At 45.1% G+C, this 20,691-nt stretch overlaps 1 pseudogene; it reads right to left on the bottom strand.

Moving 5' to 3' along the window:
• Positions 1 to 9,518: 9,518 nt before the first annotated feature.
• LOC126475930 (5S ribosomal RNA) lies at positions 9,519 to 9,636 on the bottom strand (annotated as a pseudogene).
• Between the last annotated feature and the right edge of the window lie 11,055 nt (positions 9,637 to 20,691).

Here is a 20,691-nt window from a genome sequence, read left to right as displayed (position 1 = left end):
GCGCGTTCAACTGTGCGGCCATCAGCACCCGTACAAAGTCCTAAATTTTACACGGTTCAGTTTCTACACAATCCAATCTAGCCACTGTTACAAATGATGATGATGATGATGTTGATGAAATGATGACAAGAGCACAAACACCCAGTCCCTGGGCAGAGAAAATCCCCAACCGGGCCGGGAATGGAACCCGGGACCCCATGGTCCCACTCCATGTCCTCCATGATCACTACTTTGAGATTTCCACAGAAAGCCGGACGTAATTGTGCATGTGCACTGAATGTGGGGGATCCATTGCCCATCGAGGCGAATCAGTCATATGAATGCGCGGTGTCAGTTCTTTCGGACATGTGTGGATGCACAGTTCTATCCGACCCCCTGCGAGCATCTCAAAGTAGGAAATGAACAGGGACTGCACATAGGTGGCGTTAAGTGGGAATGTGGGTCGACCAAGGGTGTGCCAATATAGTCCGCACAGTTACGATACATACTGAGTTTGGGTACTACAGTGGTTTATGCAACTGCCTAGTAAACAGGAGATCCCGTGTTCGAATCCCGGTCTGGCACACATTTCCACTCGTCGCCGCTGATGCCGCACAACTTCCTGATGCCGCTGATATCAATATTCCCTTCCCTTCCCTCTTCTTTCCTTCTTCGGCCCTCCTCCTTCAATTTACATGATATTTCAAATATAACTTAAAATAATTTTTCCTGGACAACTGCTCCTATTCCATTGATGAATTTCCACTTAAAAACTGATAGCGAAAGAAAATAAACAAAAATAAAAACAACCTTGTCTTGAAGTGTAGTTGCATGATTAGGACTAAAATAATAATGCGATTCTTAATGTTAACACTAATTATTTGTACACATCCTGTAAACTGACTCGTTCCATATCATTTCGCTAAAAGAATCGTTCAGAAGATTAATGGAATATACAACTAATATACTTACATTTTTGGCAATGCAGTCTTGTAATTCTGAGGCCAATATTAAACAATTTTTTAATGAAAGCGATTGATTCTTGTGATTTGTAGTGCTTTGAATCCTGATATCATAATAAATAGTCATGCTCTTACAATTAATCCTCAACATTTCAAAAAATCAGTTTCAGTGACTTTACTGAGCTTAATGATGCAAAACTTTTCAAGTTTCTCTGCGAGAATTTCTCATCTGACGGAAGCGAAATCGAAAGATGATGTTTTGGATGGACCTAAAATTTGTAAATAGTTGGTCGACTCCAACTTCGTGTAGTAAACAACTGAGAGGGTGGACTGGATATCATTCAGGCAAATTGGTACTGAGTTCTAGAAAACAAAAAGGATCCACATCACGTTTCTGTGGTAGCCAACTTGATGGAAAAGTTCAGAAACTTAGGCTGTTTAACAAGCTTCAAGATTAACTTTTTTTTTACAGGATCTTCATTCATTTCTGAGCTTTTGTATATTTCAGTAAAACCTCTGCATGTATTTAAATTTAAGTTATTACACTCCTGGAAATTGAAATAAGAACACCGTGAATTCATTGTCCCAGGAAGGGGAAACTTTATTGACACATTCCTGGGGTCAGATACATCACATGATCACACTGACAGAACCACAGGCACATAGACACAGGCAACAGAGCATGCACAATGTCGGCACTAGTACAGTGTATATCCACCTTTCGCAGCAATGCAGGCTGCTATTCTCCCATGGAGACGATCGTAGAGATGCTGGATGTAGTCCTGTGGAACGGCTTGCCATGCCATTTCCACCTGGCGCCTCAGTTGGACCAGCGTTCGTGCTGGACGTGCAGACCGCATGAGACGACGCTTCATCCAGTCCCAAACATGCTCAATGGGGGACAGATCCGGAGATCTTGCTGGCCAGGGTAGTTGACTTACACCTTCTAGAGCACGTTGGGTGGCACGGGATACATGCGGACGTGCATTGTCCTGTTGGAACAGCAAGTTCCCTTGCCGGTCTAGGAATGGTAGAACGATGGGTTCGATGACGGTTTGGATGTACCGTGCACTATTCAGTGTCCCCTCGACGATCACCAGTGGTGTACGGCCAGTGTAGGAGATCGCTCCCCACACCATGATGCCGGGTGTTGGCCCTGTGTGCCTCGGTCGTATGCAGTCCTGATTGTGGCGCTCACCTGCACGGCGCCAAACACGCATACGACCATCATTGGCACCAAGGCAGAAGCGACTCTCATCGCTGAAGACGACACGTCTCCATTCGTCCCTTCATTCACGCCTGTCGCGACACCACTGGAGGCGGGCTGCACGATGTTGGGGCGTGAGCGGAAGACGGCCTAACGGTGTGCGGGACCGTAGCCCAGCTTCATGGAGACTGTTGCGAATGGTCCTCGCCGATACCCCAGGAGCAACAGTGTCCCTAATTTGCTGGGAAGTGGCGGTGCGGTCCCCTACGGCACAGCGTAGGATCCTACGGTCTTGGCGTGCATCCGTGCGTCGCTGCGGTCCGGTCCCAGGTCGACGGGCACGTGCACCTTCCGCCGACCACTGGCGACAACATCGATGTACTGTGGAGACCTCACGCCCCACGTGTTGAGCAATTCGGCGGTACGTCCACCCGGCCTCCTGCATGCCCACTATACGCCCTCGCTCAAAGTCCGTCAACTGCACATACGGTTCACGTCCACGCTGTCGCGGCATGCTACCAGTGTTAAAGACTGCGATGGAGCTCCGTATGCCACGGCAAACTGGCTGACACTGACGGCGGCGGTGCACAAATGCTGCGCAGCTAGCGCCATTCGACGGCCAACACCGCGGTTCCTGGTGTGTCCGCTGTGCCGTGCGTGTGATCATTGCTTGTACAGCCCTCTCGCAGTGTCCGGAGCAAGTATGGTGGGTCTGACACACCGGTGTCAATGTGTTCTTTTTTCCATTTCCAGGAGTGTATTTATTCCAGTTACATGAGATTTTTGTATTTGCTCAGTTATAACGATGTCACATCATGACAAAACTGTGGTTGATAGCAACTGTTGTATTCACAAATAACTTCGATGCCCAACATAATGATAGCAGAAAGTGAACTCCAGCCGCGATAAACACTGTGTCCGGGAGGCACAGGGTTGATGCAACTGCCTAGTAAGCAGGGTACCTCGGGTTCGAATCCCAGTCCGGCACACATTTTCAATAGTCGCCGCTTTTGCAGCACAAAGTCCTGACGCAGCTATTATCAATAATCTCTTTCATTTCATTTCATTTCCTTCCCCCCCTCACCCTCCTCCTTCAATTTACGTAATATGTATCACAGCTCCGGATTCTGCATGGTGTCTGTTCTTTCAGAAATGTCCTAATGAATAGATATCACATATTCGTACATTATATTTAAAACTTGAGTTTAGTTGTTGGAAGTTGATTTTCTTTACCTTTCTGTGGCACAGTAAGTGGACTTAGACCAGCTACTAGGATTTACTTAAACAGGTTGCAACTGGATTAAAGTTAAATATTACGAAAATTCGGTAGACTGTGTTACATGGACTCTGCATAACTTGCACACTTAGCACAGTCATGGCACAGGGCGTTATAAGGGTGGTCCATTGATAGTGACCGGGCCAAATATCTCACGAAATAAGCGTCAAACGAAAAACTACAAAGAACGAAACTTGTCTAGCTTGAAGGTGGTAACCAGATGGCGCTATGGTTGGTCCGCTAGATGGCGCTGCCATTGGTCAAACGGATATCAACTGCGTTTTTTTAAATAGGAACCCCCATTTTTTATCACATATTCGTGTAGTACGTAAAGAAATATGAATGTTTTAGTTGGACCACTTTTTTCGCTCAGTGATAGATGGCGCTGTAATAGTCCCAGCCGTATAAGTACGTGATACCATGTAACAGTCCGCCAGTGCGGACGGTATTTGCTTCGTGATACATTACTCGTGTTAAAATGGACCGTTTACCAATTGCGGAAAAGGTCGATATCGTATTGATGTATGGCTATTGTGACAAAATTGTGCTATGTATGCTGCTCGGTATCCTGGACGACATCATCCAAGTGTCCGGACCGTTCGCCGGATGGTTACGTTATTTAAGGAAACAGGAAGTGTTCAGCCACATGCGAAACGTCAACCACGACCTGCAACAAATGATGATGCCCAAGTAGGTGTTTTAGCTGCTGTCGCGGCTAATCCGCACATCAGTAGCAGACAAACTGCACGAGAATCTGGAATCTCAAAAACGTCGGTGTTGAGAATGCTACATAAACATCGATTGTACCCGTACCATATTTCTATGAACCAGGAATTGCATGGCGACGACTTTGAACGTCGTGTACAGTTCTGCCACTGGACACAAGAGAAATTACGGGACGATGACAGATTTTTTGCACGCGTTCTATTTAGCGACGAAGCGTCATTCGCCAACAGCGGTAACGTAAACCGGCATAATATGCACTATTGGGCAACGGAAAATTCACGATGGCTGCGACAAATGGAACATCAGCGACCTTGGCGGGTTAATGTATGGTGCAGCATTATGAGAGGAAGGATAATTGGCCCCCATTTTATCGATGGCAATTTAAATGGTGCAATGTATGCTGATTTCCTATGTAATGTTCTACCGACGTTACTACAAGATGTTTCACTGCATGACAGAATGGCGATGTACTTCCAACATGATGGATGTCCATCACATAGCTCGCGTGCAGTTGAAGCGATATTGAATAGCATATTTCATGACAGGTGGATTGGCCCGCACGTTCACCGGATCTGACGTCCCCGGATTTCTTTCTGTTGGGAAAGCTGACGGATATTTGCTATCGTGATCCGCCGACAACGCCTGACAACATGCGTCAGCGCATTGTCAATGCATGTGCGAACATTACGGAAGGCGAACTACCCGCTGTTGAGAGGAATGTCGTTACACGTATTGGCAAATGCATTGAGGTTGACGGACATCATTTTGAGCATTTATTGCATTACTGTGGTATCTACAGGTAATCACGCTGTAACAGCATGCGTTCTCAGAAATGATAAGTTCACAAAGGTACATGTATCACATAGGAACAACCGAAATAAAATGTTCAAACATACGTACGTTCTGTATTTTAATTTTAAAAATTCTACATGTTACTAACTGTTCGTCTAAAATGGTGAGCCATATGTTTGTGACTATTACAGCGCCATCTATCACAAAGCGAAAAAACTGGTCCAACTAAAACATTCATATTTCTTTACATACTACACGAATATGTAATAAAAATGGGGTTACTATTTAAAAAAACGCAGTTGATATCCTTTTGATCTATGGCAGCGCCATATAGCGGGCCAACCATAGCGCCATCTGGTTTCCCCCTTCAAGCTAGACAAGTTTCATTCTTTGTAGTTTTTTCGTTTGACGCTTATTTCGTGAGATATTTGGCCCAGTCACGATCAACGGACCACCCTGTATATGGTGTCATGCGTATAAGTACAGATATATCTACTGGTGACTGAGGACGGTGTACTGAGCAACATTACACCAGCATTTACGTCATTTGCAGACTAGTAATTATAGCTATTAGAAATCGCATGTTTTTAGGTTGGGTAGTTCCGTACACATGCCACAAGCAGGCCATTAATATGTATTTTCCCCTGGGCAGCAGGTCAGGTTCTGAAGTGTGGACCCACTGACGCAAAACGGTTAGTCTATACTGACAGGCGTAGTCCACTTAAAGGTGCAGTTACGACCAAGCAGAAAACATAAGGTCGTAAGGTTTTGAATGTGTTTGTGGGAAGACTGTCCGATGCACAGAAAAAACAACCAAAGCACTGATGTGTGTACATATTAAGGTACCATATATACCAATATCTACACTTAAACCCGTTTCACCCTGTAACTAAAACAGAATAATTGCGACAATATGTGAGAAACAAGAACAGTCATTTAATAAAACAATATACATCAAAGTACATTCAGATTTTAGTTTGTGAGAAGGTGTGACACTGATGTGAAAAATTGTTTCAGATGGCCCTGAGCGCCGGCCGCGGTGGTCTAGCGGTTCTGGCGCTGCAGTCCGGAACCGCAGGACTGCTACGGTCGCAGGTTCGAATCCTGCCTCGGGCATGAGTGTGTGTGATGTCCTTAGGTTAGTTAGGTTTAAGTAGTTCTAAGTTCTCGGGAACTTACGACCTAAGATGTTGAGTCCCATAGTGCTCAGAGCCATTTGAACCATTTTTTGGCTCTGAGCACTATGGGACTTAACATCTGAGGTCATCAGTCCCCTAGACTTAGAACAACTTAAACCTAACTAACCTAAGGACATCACACACGTCCATGCCCGAGGCAGGATTCGAACCTGCGACCGGAGCGGTCACGCGGTTCCAGACTGAAGCGCCTAGAACCGCTCGGCCACACCGGCCGGCCACTGATGTGAAGATCTGCACCTAATCATAAAAAGCATACTAGATGATAACTAACAATCTAATTGTAGTTCTTTTTGGACTGCAGCTGGAGAGTTTCTGTCTTGCAACAGATCAGCACTTTGACTATCACGTCGACCAATCTTCGACACTCAACGCTAGCTGTCTGATGACTGGAAGTGGGCGGCAACTGATGACTGCAGATGATAATTGTCCGATTACTGTAGGCCACAATAGGTATTTGGAGCTGTAGGCAAGTGGAACTGTTGAGAACTGGAACAGGCCGAGTGTCGGCGTGCGGCCGCTTAAATATTGTTGTCAGCTTATTGTTGCAGGCACATTAAATAGTTCCAAGCTCCAGCGCTCTCTACATCTACATCTACGTGATTACTCTGCTATTCACAATAAAGTGTCTGGCAGAGGGTTCAATGAACCACCTTCATGCTGTCTTTCTACCGTTCCACTCTCGAACGGCACGCGGGAAAACGAGTACTTAAATTTTTCTGTGTGAGCCCTAATTTCTCTTATTTTATTGTGATGATCATTTCTCCCTATGTAGGTGGGTGCCAACAGAATGTTTTAGCAATCGGAGAAGAAAACTGGTGATTGAAATTTCATGAGTAGATCCCGTCGCAACGAAAAACGCCTTTGTTTTAATGATTGCCACTCCAATTCACGTATTATGTCTGTGGCACTATCTCTCCTATTTCGCGATAATACAAAACGAGCTGCCCTTCTTTGTACTTTTTCGATGTCATCCGTCAGTCCTACCTGATGCGGACCCCACACCGCACAGCAATACTCCAGAATAGGGCGGACAAGCGTAGTGTAAGCAGTCTCTTTGGTAGACTTGTTGCACCTTCTAAGTGTTCTGCCAATGAATTGCAGTCTTTGGTTTGCTCTACCCGCAATATTATCTATATGATCGTTCCAATTTAGGTTGTTTGTAATTGTAATCCCTAGGTATTTAGTAAAATTTACAGCTCTCAGATTTGTGTGACTTATCGCGTAATCGAAATTAGTACTCATGTGAATAACTTCACGCTTTTCTTTATTCAGAGTCAATTGCCACTTTTCGCACCATACAGATATCTTATTTAAACCATTTTGCAAGTCGTTTTGGTCTTCTGATGACTTTACAAGACGGCAGGCGTACGTGAGTATTGGCAGACGAATGGGCATTTTGGATGTCTTGAAGCGGACGCATAAAACCGTTCCTGGTATGTGTACCGTAGAGGAGACTTTTCACCACACCATGTGTGGCACCAAGCTGAGACTGCATGAAGGGTGGCGCCCTCCATAAAGTCCAACGCTGCGTATCGCGTCTGGCAGAGACATAGCAGAAACAAAAGGAGATCAGGTGCTCACTCAGCGCCCAGAAAACCGAGAGATTTAGCTGTTACCCAACGGAAAGTAACCAAAAAACATTGTTCTATTGGCTTATGTTATTGATTTCTCTCTTTCTCTATTAATTTTGGACTATCTGATAAATGTTCTGTAACGGATTATCTGTCTCAGAGCTAAGATTGATAGAATTTTCTTTGCGCCTTGATTTGGATATTTCAAAGATGAGATATGGTAAGAGGACAGGAAAGGTGATTAAGAATGGGTGTAACAATCGTGATTTTATTTCATTGCTGATACGTCTTGTGGTAACAAAAGGATTAGAGCGAAAAAAAAAGCATCGACGAAACTTCTACGAAACATTGAAATGTCGTTTAGTAAAGTCTAACGCCGCGTTTTCTTACACTGATTATCCGTTTCGTTCAAGTACGAAACGTTTTTAGAACACAGAAGTTGTAAAGCAATTCATGAACAAATTCTAACTCTCTCCCTGAGAGAGGATGAGTACGACTCTGATTCAGAGCGTAAGAGTTTATTGAGTCTGAACTAACACAGGGCTCTCGAGTTTCAGTAGAATGAGTTGGTCAAAATATTGTAATACTTCCACAGAGTCACTTGGTCGAAAATAAAGGTCTTTATATTGGTTCAATTTACCTGGAAAGATATCGAGCTCATACTAAATTCGCGCTCTTCTGCAGTTATGACATGATAAAGCGTCTTTGTATCTGGTACATACACACTTCGCTTGAAACCATAGAATTGTGTTTTCCAAAACGCTGCATCCTAAGTTTACCAGAGTTATCTGCATTAAAGAAGCCACAGCATTTTGCACAGTTGCTGTCAGTATCGCCTGTCTGAACTACGACTATTCTTAGTAGCAAATTTCAATGCAAGCTCCCTTCGTCTGTGACAGTCCATGCAAAGCTTTTCGACTTGACACCAAAAGACGGTGGACTAACATGCCTTTCGATTGTTATGCTAGATAAATGCCTTTACCACTTTACCTATCGTCTGAAGTTCCTGGGATCAGTCTATAACGCAAAGAGTTTTTGGTATGCTGGATCGTTTCGCAGCTACAGCAAGTAGCATCCCATTTTATTTGACGTATCTTATCGTTACAACACCTTACACATTTCACTGCACAAGAATATGCTTGAATATCCTGATTCTTGTATTTGCTAGGTATTTCAAGCCTAAAATTGTTGTATTCACCAAATGCACTTGGCGTCAAATATAAATGATGGGAAGAGGACCTCTTACCGCCGAAAGTAGTTGCTGATATGAGGTGGCTTGCTTGCACACACCAACTATACAGCCTCGTCAGAGCCGAATACGTTTAGGCAACAGCCAAACAAACACAGGTTAGCAACAATTTGCATTAACTTATTAAAAGAAATGTTATAGTACTTAACTTTAGTATGAAGGTGGTGCGTGACAAATGTTAAAGTTCACTTGCACTGATCTGACTTTAACTCTGATCTTTAACCCTGTGGATGGCTGTATCTCATATCTCTGGAGAACAGAGAGAGGATTGATTTGATTTGTGGTACGCCCCTGTGGGACCAAACTGCTGAGGTCGTCGGTCCCTAGACTTACACACTACTTAATCTCTCCTCCCGAACAGGCCATGAAGGCCCAAAGGCACCGACCGGCCACCGTGTCATCCTCAGCCCAGAGGCGTCACTGGATTCGGATATATGGAGGGGCATGTGGTCAGCACACCGCTCTCCCAGCCGTATGTCAGTTTCCGAGACCGGAGCCGCTACTTCTCAATCAAGTAGCTCCTCAGTTTGCTTCACAATGTCTGAGTGCATCCCGCTTGCCAACAGCGCTCGGCAGACCGGATGGTCACCCATCCAAGTGCTAGCCCAGCTCGACAGCGCTTAACTTCGGTGATCTGACGGGAACCGGTGTTACCACTGCGGCAAGGCCGTTGGCACAACTTAATCTAACTTACACTAACTTACGCTAAGGACAACACCCACACCCATGCCCGAGGGAGGACTCAAACCTTCGAGGGGTGGGGGGGGGGGGGGGGATGGAGGGGGAGGGAGCCGCGCGAACTGTGGCAAGACGCGATAGACCGCGCGGGTACCCCTGCGGCACAGAGAGAGGAGAAAAGTAGAGAATATATTGTAAGGGAGAATTCAGTACGTGTCGGGATCACCCGCATATGCACAGTCGAGACTTCCCTAAATTAAAACATTCCCCAACTAAAGACTTTTTCTGCAAGTCACAAACTTGTCCCTGTTTTTCATATGGTAATCGCTATTACTGACTTCCAAATAATTCACAGAGCACCCGTCGATCGGAAAATACTGCAGACTCTGATCTTATAACACGATAATTTATTTACGAAATACTCTTTTTTGCCTGCTTAAGTTGCATCTACTCACCTACACTTGTTAATTTCATGAACGCTCTAAGGCCGTAAACGACACATCACGAAGGAATTGTGGAAATTAGTCATTAATTGATATTCATACAGGTATTGATAGAAAATGCAGGATTGTTAACTTGGGCGGCCAGTGGATCAATGTGTCACGATGCAGCGCTGTTTCACCCCACAGCTGGTAAGGCTAACAAACATGGGACACGCCGATACCAGGTCATAAATTCCTTGAACTCAGTTGGACAGTAACTATGCCTCGCAAACAGTCGTGAGAACAATATACGCAGGTGTTAACATTTGAGAGAGGACCTATAGTTGGGCTCAAGGAAGCAGGTTGAATTAATTGGTGTACCACCCGACATTTGAATAGGGTCAATGCCACTACTCGACGACGTTGGCAGGAATGGGTTTTTCGCAGGAATGGGTGAACCATGATCGAACACAACGTCAAGATGGAAGCAGTCCAACTGGAGAGGCTACAGAACGTGAGGATCGAGCCGTTGTCAGAGAGGCACTCAAAGCGCCGGATTTATCATTATCATCGAACCAACGTGCAACTGATGCTTCATTATCAACAAGGACCATTAATGGGCAGCTCACAGGAAGGAAATTCAATAAAGGAAAAAAAAAAAGGAATTCCCGATGTGCGGTGTCCAAGTTCATCGAAAGTTTTTCTGAAGGAAGGCACATAGATGCAATCTTTCACAAACCTGCACCAAAAAAGTCGCATAGCCTGTGATCTTGGAGATCAATAATGCAATGCGATATTCGAATACACCCCTTACGACCAATTCATAGTTGAAGCAGCTCAGTGTTAAGAAATGCTCTTACATGCAGGCACCAGTGCGGTTGAGTACCGTCCGGTTGATATTTGAAATTTAAGGCAAGTTCTCGCAACCGTGGAAAAAATAGGATCTCCAACATATCTAGGTACGTGATTTCTGTACCCTTCATTTCTACAAAAAAGATGGTTGCCTTAAATGTCTTCTCAGGAAACGGTGCAAAACATACGAAGCTTTGGGATGTGTCTCTCTCGTGGTCGACTATGATAGGTCTCCGTTATTGTCCCAATATTCACACATTTTCAAACTTCACTTTCCAGTCGAATGAAACAAAGTCTCGTCACTGAAAACTAAGCCTGGGAGGAAATAATTATCTTCCATTGCTACGCCCTGAACGAATTCAGCAAACTCTACACGTTGTTGTTTATCGTGGTAATGAAGGCGTCCATTGGGCCAACTACTACTGATATCTGTACACCAGCAACCCCTTTTGCCTTGGTGTCGGGCACATCCGGCCTGGCATTTACTGAATAGAGTGGAATTGTCTTCTGTGACGAGTTCCGCTCCTAACTGAGCTCTGACGATCAGCGAAGACGTGTGTGGAGACACCTCGGGCAGTGGTCCCCCATACGGCATTACAATCAAGAGTGATGATGTGAGGTGCCATTTTATTTCATAGGAGAATCCCTTTGGTAGTCATCTGTAGCACCCTTAGAGTACAGCAGTATGTCGACGATACTCTACGCCCCGTTTTGTTGTCCTTCATGGAAAGCTACCATGGGTTAACGTTTCAGGAAGACAACGTCCGCTCGCACACGGCGAGGGTTTCTACTGCTCGTATCCGTGCTTATCAAACCCCTTGCCACTGTCAGGAAGGTCACCAGATCTCTCCTTTGTTGCATTATGGGCATGGTTTTCGATCAGTTCAGGATTTTGACAGCGTAACGCCCCAACTGGACTGAATTTGGCACAATATTCCTCATGACGGCCTAGTATCAATGCCAAGCCGAATAATTGCTAGCATAAGGACCAGTTGACTTGTTCAATTTGTGAAGCTCTTTCTCCTGAATAAATCATACAATTTTTCTGAAACTGTAATTAACTGTATGTCTGTACATGTGCGTCATCTACCGATTTCCGTCCCATTTGGATAATTCCTTCGAGATGTTTCGTGTCTTTTTGTCTTAGAGTGTACTTGAACTTGGGGTATGTTTTAATCTACGGATCGAAAACAGTGGAGGGGAAAGGAAAAGAATTCAGGAGGAGAGAATGGAGTCAAGGAGTGGGTAGGTGGAGAAAAAACATAATGGAAGGGGGGAAGGGAGCCCAGGAAAAGGACAGAGGGAGGGACAGGAAGGAAAGGATCAAAGCTGATAGGATGAATAAATGGAGGGAGAGAGGGCATCATCTAGGAGGGGGAGTTGATGGAAGCCACCTTGGGAAAGGAGATGAAGGGTGTAAAGGTGGAAGGTAGGGAGGACACAGTGGTGAAGGTGTGGCAGTAGGCAGAGGTTGGAGAGGAGATTAGCAACCAGGGGATGAGGGGGGATCAAATCAGGGGGAGGTGTAGAGGACATGGATATGTTCTAGGAAAAGGAGCAGATGGGGGAAAGGAATCAGGTCATAGAGGAGCCGCGTGTGGGATGGCAGGCATATACGAAAGGCGAGGCAGAGTGTATGGTACTCGAGGATCTAGAGGGACTTATAGAATGTGTGGAGAGGAGGTGGGGGGGGGGTGGAGATCCAGGTGGGACTGGCATAGCAGAGGATGGGACAGATCAAGGATTTGTAGGTGTGGAGGATGGTAGAGGGTTTCAACCTCCTGTACGGCCAGAGAGGAGTTTCCTTTAACGGAGACGATTGTGAGCTTTGCATTGGATAGAGCGCAGATGAAGGATCCAGGTGAGGTGACGGTCAATGGTGAGTGCAAGGCAGGTGAGGGTAGGGGAAGGGCGGACAGGATGGGCGCATATGGAAAGGGAAAAATCAAGGAGCCGGAAGGAGCGACTGGTACGACGTACGATGATTACCTGGGTCTTGGAAGGATTTATTTTGAGGAGCCACTGGTTACACCATGTGGCAAAAAGGTGAAGGTGAGTCTGGAGAAGGTGTTGAGACCGTTGAAGGGTATGAGCGAGGGCAAGAAAGGCGGTGTCATCAGCATACTGCAGGAGGTGGACCAGAGGGAGGGGGGGGGGGAGAGGGGTTGGAGCAAGGGAGAGGACAGAGCCCTGGGGCACAACCGTAGAGGGTTAGAAGGTGCGGGAATTGGCGTTATGCATGGTAACGTAGGAGGGGTGGCGGGAGAGGAAGGAGGCAATTAGATGGACATAGTTGACAGGAAGGGCGTAAGTCTGGAGCTTAAACAGGAGACCGGGATGCCATACATGGTCGTAGGCCAGCACAGTGGTAGTTTTTTTTCCTTTATTGAGTTTCGATTCCCCCTAAAGGGGGCGGGCTGGCAGCAGCTTATTATGCCGCTCTTCAGCCTACAGAATTTGCTTTAAAAAGATGAAGATAAGAAAAAATAATAACAGTTGGCGATAAAATCGGTGACTTACAGGTAAAATGGCAGAAAATGCTGGAGCTTAAAACATAAAACACAGGGTTGATGATGCTAATAAAATACACAGGAAGCAGAAAAATAATAGACAGACAATTAAAAAACACAGCGACAGTCTGGGTTCTGTTCGCAAGAGATATAAAATGCACACCCAGCGAAAGCATGATTTCCGTTCGCAACGCTGTGGAAAGAAGCACAACACTGAAGACTCACTTAAACACTGCACGGAAAAGTTGGCACAAATATGACATACCACACCCGAGAGCAGGTGGGGGAAACTGGTCAGATGACGGGAAAAAAAGGGGGGGAAGGAGAGGAAAAGTGAATTGGGGGGAGGGGGGGGGGAAGGAGCCAATGGAAGAGGAGGATCCAGAAGAGGGGTGGGGGGTGCTGAGCAGACGTGCCAGGGAGTGGGGAAGGCAGAGGAGGGGAGTACAAAAGGACTCGGGGGGGGGGGGTGAGAAGGGAGAGGGTAGGCAGGGAGAAAACACAGGATGGAAGGGGGGAGGAAGAGGGAGGATGGAGGAAAGGATGGGGGTGAGGATCAGAGTTGATAGGAGGGATAAATAGAGGGAGAGAGGGCACCATCCAGGAGGGGGAGTTGATGGAAGCCACCTTGGGAAAGGAGATGTAGGGTGTAGAGATGGAGGGTAGGGGGGATACAACAGTGAAGACATGGCAGGGGGCAGGGATGGGAGAGGAGAGGAGCAACCAGGGGGTCAGGGGGTTCAAGGCGGCGGGAGGTGTAGAGGATGCGGATATGTTCGAGGAAGAGGAGCAGATGGGGGAAACAGTGGGAATAGCGAATATAGTATTTCCATACATGCTTACTAAAGTATGGGACGAGTTTGACTATCGTATGGGCGTTAGTCGTGTGCCAGCTGGAAAGCGCAGTGAACATTTATAAATAATAACTTTAATTCTAAACGTAACTGTAAAAAGTCTCTCCAAGACGTTATGTGCTTCGTTGTGAAAGTCCTACACATAAGTTCAAATTCATGCCTTGTGAAATCGTGTACATTGTCACATGCAGTACACAGCTGTAGTCACAGAGGGCACCATTAACTACTCAGTCTCCAGGCGTAGCATCACAAATTATGTTCAGTAATCACATAGGTGGCGCACTATACTAACGCCACAAGGCATTAAAGTAGTCCCCGTCCATCCACTGACAGCTGTGTCTGCTGTTACAGAAAGAGCTGTAACCAGGGCCTGCTTCCTACATCCGCCAAACAGAGCGCAAATGACGATTCTTCCGCAGATCGCGCAACTTCACTCGACAAGTTACCGGTTAGTTACCAATCAGTTGCTGCAGGTGATCAGTTACCAGCCAGTTCCAGTTAGCTACAGATTGTCCACAATAAGTTGATGACTTCACTAGTGCTACCAGAAGCGAAGAATGTCGGCAGTAGTTGAAAGATATTTGTCTCCGAGCACTGCCAACATTAAGCTGCTCCTATACAAGATTTATCAGTGTACACATTTCAAGGCACAAAACACGTGTAACGGGATTGGCACTGCTGCACGCTGCCGATGCTGCCTTCGCCTCGCCGCTCCTCTCCTCTCAGTAGTCCTAATGCACGGGGCAAGGCACACCTCCTGCCGTTCCCGAGAGTCACCACGCGAATCGTCAACTTGTCGTGGACAAGATGAACAGTTGTTCCCCGCAGCTGTCAACGAGCGGTCGCTGAACAGTCATCGCCAAGTGTCAAGGTATCATTATTTGAACCTAATCTATGAACTGTCTATAGCAGTCCAGACTGAGCTATTACACAGTTAGTCATCACTGAGACTAGGTTCAGAAAACTCTACTACAGTTCATCACTAGAGTTGCGCTGTACCAAAACTACAGCTCGATAGTTTTGATACACTGCCTAAATGATATAAAGAAGGATAAGATTACCGAGATTATTGGTAGAATTGATAGGAAAATAAGCGTAAATGAATTTGTAAGAAAGGAAATAGGAGCCAACGGACTTCTCTTCTTTTTGTTTGTTTGTTTGGTTGTTTGTTTCGCATATATTTAGAACCGCACATCATTCGATGTTAGCACATTGTGTATTTTATATCCTTACAGAATATAAATTACATTTTACAGGTAATAAAAAATTAGTTGATGTAACTTCTGCGCTTCTACATAACAAAAGCAATTACTTTCAATGCAAGTGCAGTTTACATGCACGAAAGTACAAAAACGCAATTAATTTTTGTTTTTGTTTTCTCTCAATAGAACGTTCATCATCACGATCGAAGGAAGAGTTTCCCGATATTATTGATAAATGCGAAAGTTGTTTATGAAAAACAGAAACATTTTCTATATAAGCTTGATGAAGTATTGAAGCGATGTTTGATAAGTTTCTGTTTGGCATGTTCTTCATTATTTTACCCTTTTGTTGAGGAAATTTCGTTTCCTAGCGCTTTATGATAAATTTGTATTATTTTCTTCATTTTTACTACAACATCCCTCTGTTTCACGTTACAAATCAACAATTTTCGAATAAAACCTGAATTAAACATTGACAGTTCCAATTTACTATAAATACTGTTTATTCTTAAGTAACAGGCAGGAGGATAATTATATAGGACTGTTGTGTTATGTAGGTTACCCAACTGTTTATGTATCCTCACTCAGTTTCTAGACAGTTCATCGCTTCTGGTTCTTAGGGACATCCGGTACGGCACTGATCGCATGTGTAAAGAAAGCGACTGTTATAAGGTAACGCCTGATAGGTATGCAACACACCCAACATACAAGTTCTGTAGGTATGACCTTAACTGAAAACTACTGTAGTCTTCGCTACTTATAGTGGTCTACGGATGCCTACAGTAGCTTTAAAACCCTATTCATTGCTCTACATTGAGTGTTTATCATGCACTTTATTTTAATAAATTATTGTTAATGATTTCGTATTGTACTGCTGTCCCATTTGTTGTAGTAGTATTCACCCTGTGACGAGATCAGTTGCAAGCATGCAAGCACATCATCTTAATAGAGCAACTACTTTTCTTTGGTAGGAGGTTCGCTTCCTACTATCTTTCGTATTGGGCAGCAGATTTATTTCGCGAAGGTAATAAATGTCGTGTGTGATGTAGTGCCAGTTCTTCCCACCAGACGGACTATTGTACATACAATGAAGTGTCACGTGATGCAGTTCCACTTCCTTCCACCAGAGGCTCTGTTATCCGTGGTGCGATTTCTTGATAGTGTCGAGATCTCCCAAATGTCGAATCTTCTCTGAACGACCGTCTTCCGTGGTGCAAGTGAGATTTCCTCTCAGGAATGACCTCAGTGTGAGCGTGGTAACCGAGAAGCGGCAGAGCGGTGGCAGGAAGCGTCGCGAAGTGCACCAAATCTGTGCGGCGGGTCCGCAAAAACTTGGCGAGCCAGCTGCTCGGGGCAGCACGCCGCCCTGCCAACCGTTTGTTTTGACGGCGGAGAGGCGCGCAAAAAGCTGACGCCGCCCCACTTGGGTTAACGCGTCGCATGCTAGCAGACTCCCAGGCAGCACGGGACGAACGTCACCGCTGCGTACATCACTCTTTCCATCCCTCTTCGCCCTACGCATACCTAATGCTCACAGCCTCATCAGTAATCTGTAATACCCCATTTATCTCCCACTGCAGACTTCCCCACAATAACATTTGCATAACAATCTGCGATCGACGCCTTTAAAAACACCTTGTTTTCTGTTTCATACATAACTGTGTGAAGTCGGGACCTGTATCCACTGACTTGGCGCAAGTCGAGCACCGTACGACCCCAGCGCACTATCCTGACTAAACCATCCAGTTCCTGATCTACTGCAGGTTAAACTTTCTATAGCGTCACAGTAGTGGGACCCAAGCGTCACTAAAACCGAAGACAGAAGGGAACAGCACAACGCTGCTCAAGTAAGAGTATAGACTCAATTAAACAGATGTATCTGTATTGCTCTCGGGTGTCCAGCCGAGTGCAAGCATTTACAAAACACGACATTTCGACACCGTAGCTTGCCTTCAGGTATAATATGTAGAATGAGTATCATTATTTACTACACACTGACGCTTTCACACCCCTACTATACGGCAGCACGTTATGCCAGCGAGATGACTTCCAGTAGTCTGAGCTCTGAGAACCTCGCTTTACTGAGAGTGAAGCCACCATCGCTGTTGATCATGCCATCAGTAGCTCGTATCTCAACAACCTCGAATACAACACAGTCCCAAAACTACAAGGTCTGTGTCAAGCACTTTTATTCGTTTATATTTCACTGAGTCCTCGGTAACTATGCAGTGTTCCACAACCGCAGATTTTGTTGTTTGGCTGAGTTCAGCATTTTTCCTCTGCTTCTGGCACCTTTTTTCGGCTGTTATCACAGTATGGCCGATGTATACCTCACCGCATTTGCATGGAGTACGATAGACAGCCGCTTTATGGACCTGCTAATCACCTTTCACCGTAGCTAAAAATGACGGGCAAAAATATGGAAAAAAACAACACATTACCATGACTAATACGGCACAGGAAAAGCGCTGGCCTTCAAAACACCTTGCAGACTTCTCCTAACGCTTAAATATAGGTCCTGTACGGTTTTAAGTGGAATCTTTTGCCATTCTACCTACAAAATAGGGGCATTTTCAGGTAACAATGATGGAGGTGGCTACCGGTCACACACCCTTCCTCCGAAATGGACCACAAAGCCTTGATAATATTAACATCTGGTGACTATGGTGCCCAAGGAAGATGCGGAACTTATTCCCCGTGCTCACAAAATCAGTCTTCGACGACGCGGTCTGTGTGAACAGGGGCCCTCTCATCTTCGAACGCGGTTTCACCATTGGGCAAAAAATAGAAATTATCCAGTGGAATGGTCTTTGTCATTCAAAGTAGCCATACAGCTCATAAAATGTGGCTGTTCAAATAATCATTGACCCTCAGCATGTTTTCTCTTGGGACGTAAAGTAGGCCAGAACATGGAAATAGTGTGAAAGATGACACATTCCACCAAATTACTTTCTTTCTTGCCTCCCTAGTCCGCATTTTACGGCTTCGGCTCCAAGTTTTCCTGTTCGGGTATTTGCACCACTAATGAGAGGTTTTGGAATTCCAGCTGGCCCTGCAATTTCCAGCTTATGGAGCTACATTCATGTTGTTTGAGTGTCGACAGGTTTCGCGAGTGCGTCGGTCAGTCCTGCAGTGACTTTTGCAGCTGTCGTCCTCTTATGTTTCGCCGCAATCCTGTTGCGGATTTGGACAGGTGACGTTCATGTTCAAATATAACAGCGCAACCTGCAGGCTTGGCTATAGTCTGCATTTATGTTCATTCATTTCTCATGGTGTTTCCACATTTTTGTCCGCCCCCTGAAAGAGTGCGGACGTCCTCGTAGGTGCACAGAAAACACATTTAATGACACGGCAAGCCAGGATTCTACCGATTTTGTTCGGTACTTTGCCGGCGTACAACAAATACGCCGTTGTCTTATCCTTTTCGTCGTCTTCTGTTTGCTGGATCTGTACTGTCTACTAGAGAGCACGCTGGATTTTCACCTCGCTGTATCCGTTCCCTTTGAATTCTTCCTTAAGGTAGCTGAGCTCCCTTATAAGCTTCCTTCGATCGATGTTCCACCAGCCCTATGGACCAGTGTACGTACCATACCCTCACACTGTGAGTCGTGATAGCAGCTGAAGGCGTGCTGGCATAGCAAATAGTTGATTCTTCGGGAAATCTGAAGATGGCACGGATATATTGTTTCGGAAACAACTGTAATACTAACTTACAAAAAGGATCACAAAAATGTTCAAATGTGTGTGAAATCTTATGGGACTTAACTGCTAAGGTCATCAGTCCCTAAGCTTACACACTGTTTAACCTAAATTATCCTAAGGACAAACACACACACACACACACACACACACACACACACACACACACACACACACACACACATGCCCGAGGGAGGACTCGAACCTCCGCCGAGACCTGCCGCGCAGTCCATGACTGCAGGTCCTAGACCGCTCGGCTAATCCCACGCGGCGAAGGATCACACACTGCGTAAATTAGAAAGTACTGAAATGAGAGGCGAAAGTGCTGTTACCACATAGAATTAACAATTAAGGGGCCGGCAGACAGCGTTCGGTCCATAAGGACAAACCACGCACAAGAAATCATGGAAAATAAATGAATATAGACATCAGACATGAAAATGGGGGCGAGCGGGCAATACAGCGCCAATTAGCTAGCGGCTTCTTAGAAGCATCTGTGGTCCTCATGCGGTGGTAAATGCGAGCTACCATTGCATTTCCCAAGCATCTAATTGTTGCGTCTAGCCAGAAACAATATTGTAAACCCTTTAGCTAAACAAAACCGGCAGCCATTCCTAAACATCTGAGGCTTTAGGCATTTGGATAAACTACTGCAACATGGCGCCTAAGCTGTATGTCCATGTGACGTGGGAGCTGACTTTACTAAGTGCAGAATATGCGTTAGTATTTAGTGCTATTTGAATGCCCGGCCCGCAAAGAAAACAGTCGACTGTGCAGAGATGAGCTACTTTTTAAAGCCAACGTAACTGAGTTCATTTTTACAGCTTTGTAGAGATTGCTCTGACTCGTTAGAATACAAGATACTGACGTCTCTTAACGACTGAAACTGCATCTCCACCAATATACAACAAGGAATTACTCTTAATGGAGCTGTATAACGAAATGGAATAACGATGCGCAAGAATTATAGAAAAATACTTCCATACCTATGTATCGTCAATACATATGTATTATTTCTCGTCCAGGAGGCCATAAAATGATGAAAATTAAACACTCAGGAATAAATACATGTCTGTGTTATTTCGGGTCTCAAAGGCTTGTTCTGCTTTAATTTCCCTAATTACTCTCTATTTATTAAATTCTGGCTCACATTCTCCTCTGACATTCTGGCGTCACAACAGGCGTACAATGAAAGTACTTTCTGTAATGAAATGCGGTTATCCTTGTGGTTTTTCGGAAGTTTAATTCTAAACATAGCAAAAAAGATCGTACAACCCAGAAGTTTCTTATAATTAACGTTGAGTATTTAAAAATGCCATTTTAGCAAATTAAAAATGTCGTATTTCAAACCTCCAAGTGCTACTAATGAGATAATTATTTACTTGATACCGGTTTCATCTGATCATCATTAGATATCGTAAAATTATTTGCAGTACCTCACTGTCCATTCAGATAAAATAAAATCCACCCTGCATCTCTGCCGTCATTAGTAAATTGCAATGTACAGTTAATG

The sequence above is a fragment of the Schistocerca serialis genome, chromosome 4 (genome assembly GCF_023864345.2).
Source record: "Schistocerca serialis cubense isolate TAMUIC-IGC-003099 chromosome 4, iqSchSeri2.2, whole genome shotgun sequence".
NCBI classification, from domain to species: domain Eukaryota; kingdom Metazoa; phylum Arthropoda; class Insecta; order Orthoptera; family Acrididae; genus Schistocerca; species Schistocerca serialis.
This window is presented reverse-complemented; position numbering and strand designations above follow the sequence as displayed.